The sequence below is a fragment of the Mytilus trossulus genome, chromosome 1, assembly GCF_036588685.1.
Source record: "Mytilus trossulus isolate FHL-02 chromosome 1, PNRI_Mtr1.1.1.hap1, whole genome shotgun sequence".
Lineage (NCBI taxonomy): Eukaryota > Metazoa > Mollusca > Bivalvia > Mytilida > Mytilidae > Mytilus > Mytilus trossulus.
In genome coordinates, this window is record NC_086373.1 from 8866700 (window position 1) to 8875038 (window position 8339).

Here is an 8339-nt window from a genome sequence, read left to right on the forward strand (position 1 = left end):
CAATTAACTCGATGTCTGTCACCTGTGTTTTGTAAGATATTCTGTGTATTTGCTATCGGGTATATTCTAAAACTGTCCTCTCTCTATAGTAGTTCATGCATAGAACGTTTGCTCTAATGGACCACATCAAAAGTCAGATTTCTTCCTTGGGCACAGTAGCACAAGACACCATTAACATAAAGTAACATTCACGAAATGACTTTAAACCAGATAAAATCTTCGGTTGTCGAGAACAATAAAACAAAACACACATTCATGAATGAGAAGATTTGATATTCATGAATGCGATGATTTGCTCGGAGTTTAAAAACGCGGTTTTCAATCAGACTCGATTAGATAAGATTTCTCGAACGTGTATATATTCAACCTTTAATAAATAACAGGTTCAATTAAATATTTATCTTTTAAACTGAAGATTTTTCATGGTTTAAATAATTTTCCTTGACTCTTGATAAATCTTGATAATCCAAAGATTATAACAAATAAAACGTGATTGACAGACGAAGAGTATGCCTTTTATAAACCGTCTCAAGATGAATGGGTCACAACCATGTTATCAAATAGTCAATCCATTCGGTATATTATGATAGACGAAGTCCACATGCCTACAGTATGATCGACAGAACAAATCAGAGGGATTCAGAATAAAAATAATATTGAAAAGAAAATACCATGGAATATAATATTCAGGAACTAGATTGAAAGTGCTGTGAATATATATTTTTTTACATAAGAAAATGTCTGTACCAAGTTAGGACAGTTGTTATCCGTTCTTTTAGTGTGTTTAAGTTTTTGATTTTTTTGCCATTTGATGTTTCCTCAGAATTCAGTATTTTTGTGATTTTACTTTTTTGTATACATTGTGAATGTTATTATTTAGAAGGATAGTAAAGTGCAAAATACAAATTGCGTTCTACTTCTTGTGAAATATTTAGATAATTTATTTAAATCGAAGTAATGATTATTATTTTTTTTAAATATTTTTATTTCGTTTGTTGACAACAGGATACGAGCGATTTTTATTACTGTTCAGCTTCACTGTACCCGATACGAGTTTTCACCTGAAAAATAGACATAAAACGCATCATTGAAAAAAAATATTAAAATTTATTAAAAAGTACATCCATCATCAATATACGTGAAAGTCGTAGTAAATTCTCACGAATCGATTTCACGTGTAAAAGACGGTTCTAGTCAGAAATGTAAACATTGTAGAACCAAACTTTAAACATTCAAAATATATATATTCAAAGCTTTAATTTCGATTATACTAAAAAATGAATATTGGGTATGAATTATCAAAGCAAATTGAGTTCAGGAATGTAAAATTATATATTTATTCATCAAATTTATTTTCTTACATTTTTTTTTGTATGTAGGAGGAAAAAGGTATATTAGGATAGGTATACACATTTATGTGATTAAGATCACCAAGATAATTCAAGTTTGTATCATACGTTAATCTTTTATCTTGACATTTATCAAGAGAAAACTTTTCATTCTGGTCATAAAATTTTGAAAAATGTGAAGTGAACCTGTGGTAATCCGTTTGCATTGGTTTTATATCAAATATTAAGTAGTTTGATTAACATCAGTAAAATAAAGGAAATGATGAACAGGCTCGTGCTTTCTGTTTCTAACTTATCATTTTAACTACTTAAACATGTCGTTCTACAACCAAGATAACATCTTGTGGTTCTTTAATTATTTCATACCATTTTTTAAGGCTCGAAAGATTCAAGTGTTGGGTATTATTTTTTATTGTAGTCTGTTTATTATAAATTCGAATAAACTGAAATTTTGGACATGATCTTTTGTTCATTAAGAAAAAATCAAAATATTTTAATTTATATTTTAAATGCTTTACTTCATTGGTGACAATTTTCTATGAAAAGTCTTAATTCTTTAAATTAATTAAAAGAATCTTATAAATTTCTCTGTACCTTGTACTACGTAAAATTTATTTTTAAGCTTTACTCAACCAATATTATAAAGTAAAATATATAATATCAAGAAGTTGTGCAAAAAAATGTTTTTTTTTCAAAATGATTTGCAGACTTATTGTTTGAATATTAAATGACCGTCTTATATTGGTCATCTATAGGGTCAGTCAGACCTCACTCAAATCCGACTGTTTTATTTTAACATTAAAGGGACTTGGTGAAAGTTGAAATGGTTCCAAAGTCATCATGTTATCAACAGTAAAGCTCTTTGACCTGAAGGTACCCTATGTAGCTTTAGAACAACAATCTACTGAAATTAACAATTAAAGCTGTTCGATGAGTAGAAACCCTTTGTAGCTTAAGATACGCCATACAATGACATAGAAATAAACCATTTAACCGAAGTTTGTCACTCTTCAGAAGTTAATGTATTATTTTAGCACGGTGGATTTAATGTTAAATAGGAGAGGCATCTGTAATGATCCACAATTCCGTGTTTAGTCGAATCATAGATTGCTTTCTTTTCCCCGATTTAAAACGTTACTTCAATTTATTGAGGTGAAATTCAACCCTTTACGATAAATACAGACAATTACGCTTACCTGGGATAATTTCCTAAGTACACATTCGATCTTTCCATTCAATACCCGTGAGGGCTTGATGCTGTTGCAAGCAAACACAAGTGACTTAATGAGAGCTATTTTTCAATTAAGCTTTGCTGGAAAAAATAACATCTACTTACCAAATAAATTATTGGAGACAGTCCGTTAAACATTTTTTTTTATTATAATCATAATTATTTCCTCATTTGTAAACTGTAATTATACGACAAAAGTTAAACAGCGACTGGTAAGGAATAAGACCGAACAATGTACTAACTCCCCGGATGTCAACCAGAAAATAATGCCTTGTCATACAGAAAGACGATTTCATTCATACTATTGTTTATGTATCAATTTTTACATTGATTCTTTACGACTCGAGTAGTACCTAATTTGTGTTCACTATAGTTAAATTCAAAATCACCATTTTAATGTGCTCATATGCGCACGCGCTTGCAGAGAGTTCTATTTGTATTTGAAATTATAATTTTTACCCATAAAAACTACAATTTATGAAACCGCTATGAAGATTCTTTTATATTTATTTAATTTACGATGTCATTTTTCAAGTTGTTGTAAAGAAATGGAGATGTGACGATTGTTAATGATACATCAAGTGTGAAAAATTAGTCGAAATTTGAAACGACAGTTTTCACTTTAGCTAAATCAAGAGAATTTGCTTCTAATTTCAGTAGTTGTAAAAAGTATTTGTGTGATGATAGACGCACTAAATTGAGCAAGACAGATTCTCAATTGAAGAATGAAAAGAAAAAACAGCTTACTTGAAGGTGGTCCCGCTGGATGTGTTTAAAGTGACAGAAATTGCATGGAAACAAAGTACCAGAGAAATACGTGAACTGCCTTCATTTTGTTATTTTGACGAATACAAAAGAATAAAGACATTCGAGACAGATGTAAAATGTTTAACAAACAGTTTTGTCGGCAGCAAGTCTGTAGAAAACGACACTAAACGTCATCATCACTCTATCAACAATGGCGTTGTTACAAAGAATAGTCCCCCTTTAATGTAGTGTTAGCTATTTCCGATCTGACTTCATGGTATCGTATGTATGTCAGTATTTTATGCGCATAATTAATTTTATTACGCACAGTAATTATATAATTATATACGAAATCGCATATTTTACATCAGATTTTAGTGTTTTTTAAATGATGATTTGACATTTTATACTGTAATTTAAAATAGGTTTACACTGATTGTCTTGAAGATAATTATTTTAAAGATGTAGAAGTTTCCTACTGTAAAGATCAACGCTAACATTTCTTCAGTTGCATGAGCTTTTAGATGTTATAGCATTTTATTGAAAATCGTTTAAAAACAAATGAGATGAAAAAAAATTAATGAAAAATACAATAAAAAAAACCCTGTCAATAACATTCACTTTATATCTTTTTATGCTTAAAATTAATATCAAAGAAACCACGTCCATAATTTGCAGTTGACGCCTTTTCAAGGAATTGCTTTCCATCGAGAATAATTTTAACCAAAACGTCTGAAAGATAAATATTTTATGGAAACCATATCATTGTTTCAGACAAATTATTACTGTATGGTAACTTTTTCTCTATTAGTTTTGTAAGTCTAGTTGTTCTGTCCATCAAAACATCTATACAACGCATTAACTGATTTATTTCAAATTTGTGTTTATAAAGGACTATGACAGTTAATCCCATAATGGGCTTTTTGATTGTTGTATCCCACTTTTCCTAAAAAAAATACTAATATGTTTATGGGAATAATTTGAGTTTGAATACATTTGTTTCTTCCTATGTTCCGAATCAAAATATTTGTACTCACATTAAACAACACTCATATTTGTACGCATGGCGCGCTTTCGTCTTTATAAGACTCACAATAGTGGATCTCGAATCAATACAGTCGGAAAGTAAAATGAAGTATACTAAAGTGGAAGAGCAATACTAAAAAAAAAAAACATTAGACAATTAAGAGGCAAGTTCTCAATAACTAAGGTACTATTGGTCAATTGAAAAGAGGCTAGCTATTTATCTATTTTAAACATTCGTACATTTCTTACTTTGAAAACACCCAAAGTGAGAAATTATGGATCTAATATTACGCAAATTTTTAAAAGGGGAAAAATAACAAAAGTACAAAAAACAGAAAGGTTAATCAAATGACAAGCCTTGAACAGTACATTAGATAACTAAAAAGACTGGAAATGTCAAACAAGAACAAGAAGTTTGTTCTAACTATTTAACCTATATAGTACTAACCCAATTGAGGAATAACACATCGAAAATACTAAACCTATCTTCCCGATGGTATATTACAATTAAGATACTATCATTCAAAAGCCATCTTACAGCTGTTGAACCATTAGTCCTCAATATGTACGTTAGTACATGCACTGTTAGATTTTATTCAATATTTACTACTTTCATCACCATTAACATGTAGATGATCAACCCGGCACTTTATCTTTTAGGTATATATTGTTTCTAGTGCCAATCTCTGATGAGAGCCGCTCTGACAATCTCTAATGAGAGCCACTCTGGCAATCATTGATGAGATTTTCCTAGCAACCTCTGATGCAATCAACTCTGGTAATCTCTAATTGGAACATTGGAAAATAGATGCAACAGTAGAGAAAATAAAGGCAACGCTAGTTTACCAGTATTCAATTCACGTGACGGTACTAAACTGGGTAGTAGCCTGTACTCTAATGATAAGATGCGACTGTCATACAAGTGATAGGTTTAGCGCTATACAACCAAGTTCAATCCACAACTTTCTACATTAGTAAATGCCTGTACCAAGTAATATGACAGTTGTTGTCCATTCGTTTGTTATGTTTTATCATTTCATTTTGCCATTTGATTGGGGACTTTCCGTTTTGAATTTTTATCGGAGTTCATTACGTTTGTGATTTTACTTTTTATGGTTACATGTATTTGCTCTTTATCATCATCGGGTTCAGATTCATATTGTATCATATACATTGGTTCTAAGATTTGTATTTCTGCTGCAAGTAGATTCCGTATTAAGTCATCTTCATGCGAAAACGGAACAAGCTACAAAACCAGGTTTGACCAATAATTTTAAACGCCTGTATCTAGCCAGTATATATTGATAGCTGTTTTAAACGCCTGTATCTAGCCAGTATATATTGATAGCCTGTATCTAGCCAGTATATATTGATAGCTGTTATCTAGCCAGTATATATTGATAGCTGTTATCTAGCCAGTATATATTGATAGCTGTTTTTTCACTCGTTCCATCGATTGATAATAGTTTGGTTTCTTACGTTTTTATGGACGTCCACCCTTTTTGAATCTGCCCTGAAGTATGGTATTTTTTTATATTCCTTATTGGCAAAAAAAATGAGCACAGCTAGTTTCAATGCGAATGTCGATTGTTTGTTGAAAAGCACGTCCTCTAAACGTAGCAAATTCTTCAATCAAGAAATGTAGCATCTAGATATGTTGGTTTCAGCAGTTTCACTATTTCAATTTGACTTTTTATTTTGGAATGGAGAATACTCGTGTAAAGGTTCAAAAGGTCAAACTTTTGCAAGATGAACAAATTTTATAGGTGGAATATCATCTAACAGAATATGTTTGCATCCACATTTGATTCACGTCACTAGATAATGTAGTTTCAAAACAAAATATTTCAAGCCAGGCTTTGATTGCTGACAAAATTGATGTTTATAAATATGAAAGAAGTTACGTGGAGCACTTGGTAGACCCACCAATATAACGTTGTTCTAGATGGACACTTTTGTATTAAGGTATATGTCCAATAAAGTTAATGAAGTTGCAATTCTTAATTTTGGACATGGTCAATAAAAAAAAAGTAAAATCACAAAAATACTGAACTCCGAGGAAAATTTAAATCGAAAAATTCTTAATCAAATGGCAAAATCAAATGATAAAACACACCAAACGAATGGAAAACAACATATATAGCTTACTAGACATTTGCGGAAACTGTCATACACCTACGATTAGGATTACAATTACACTTCAGGTAGCATTTAAATCTTGGGCTTTCTCAAAGTGTAAAAATAAAACTATGTAACGATAGGGATGTTTTTCTGTAGGTCAATAAGGATTTTTTCAAATATATTTGCAGCAATGTGTTTATTGTATCCGGTGTTATCCAATGTTGAAAATGCTGCAATTGTACGAAGAATGATAATATGAACTAACATTATTTTAGAAATAAATTTAACATGAGACACACAAAATATCGCAATTGTCGTTGCAGTTGATAGAGTAGGACAATTGCTGAAAAAAGTCAACAATATTTTGTGTAAGCTTAAGAAAGATGCAACGAACCGTGGAACATGTTAGCATATTTATGCTAAGATAATTATACTTCCTCTCTTTTATTTTGTTTTAAAGGGAATGGGGATATACAGCGGACGGGTGTTTATGAGCTCTTTATTCTTCATGAAGTTTCACTTGCCGTTCGGTATATATTTGAAATCTTTTATTTTTCCTAAATAGGACAAACACTTTTGTCTTCGTTTTTGGTTTCAATAGAAAAAACTATTCGAGACAAAAAAAAACACCCAAGAACAGTTATTGACGAACTTTTCCCGTGTCGGAAATATATTTAAGACTGTTCACCAGACTTAGTTGAAATGTAAAATAGCTGTACTCAAATAGGTAAAACTTTGCTATCTATGTTTTCATCAGCAACAAACAGAAAATGACAAACGAGTTCCAAGTTTTTTTCTCCATGCAATTATTATAAAAAGTTCTTGGGAATCACTAAGAATCACTAAGTATGGACGGGGTTTTTTTTTTTGCGATGTCTGCGGTGTCGATAATTACCCTCCATGAACATTGGTGGAACTGGTATGCTCGAAACATGAGCTAAATTTAACCCCTGTTCCGAGACTAGTACTATTTTCATGAAATTGTGATGTAGAGTGCACTGACGACGCAGGGGTCGATCCAGCCATTTTCCAAACAGGATTCCAACACAAGATAGGGAGGGGGGTCCGATCAAATGTCCTTACTCAAGAGCATTGATCGGCAATAAAATGGATGTTCTAACCCCCGGAAAAGCCCGTGATCTCTCACTCTGACGTTGTGCATTTCAATACACAACACAACCTTTAAACGCAAATCTATTCAAGTATTTGTTAGGGGTAAAACAAATCAAAAATGTAGAAGGCGAGAAGAACCTGTTAAAAAAATCACAATCTATTTAAGTCGGCAACACAACAGATGCGAATAATAAGTTGTACACGTTCATCTGAACAACATTTTTGCTGGTTTTCGTATACTAACCATTGCATAAAAAGTACCCTACCTCGCGGGGAAAGTCTGTTTCTTCTGCTGATAATATATTATATATATATATCATACATCTATCTACATATTCGGTCCTGAAAAATCCTTGTCTTCAAATATTCGGCTTTGAGCGGTCCTGACGGTAAATCCAGAAAAGCGCTTCGGACACATGAAATTTAACGTGTTGCTTACATATTTATTTTAAGACATCATTTGCTATTTTGTATATGTATTGTTGGTTTGTATTTTTGTATTTTGAGATGACCCCTTGTTTTTGTCACCTGTAGTCGTAAGTCTAAATTGTAATCCTAGACATAGACCTAGTTTCCGCAATGTCTACTAGAAAGAATATATCTAAAGCAGAATAAATCAGTAAAAGATCACTCAATCTATACCATTTAGGTGTTTTGTAAACCACTTTATTGCTGAGGTATTTGACAGACTTATATACTATAAAGATTTACACTAACCACTCACTAATGCGCGCAAACAAAACTCAGAAAAT

General features: G+C 31.6%; 1 long non-coding RNA gene across 1 annotated transcript; it reads right to left on the reverse strand.

The window, feature by feature from the left end:
- Nucleotides 1-900: 900 nt before the first annotated feature.
- On the reverse strand, nucleotides 901-3596 carry LOC134706574 (uncharacterized). Its single transcript, XR_010105635.1, has 3 exons — nucleotides 3328-3596; nucleotides 2546-2661; nucleotides 901-1061 (listed from the first exon to the last, which is right to left on the reverse strand). It is a non-coding gene; the product is annotated as an uncharacterized LOC134706574 (long non-coding RNA).
- Nucleotides 3597-8339: the final 4743 nt, after the last annotated feature.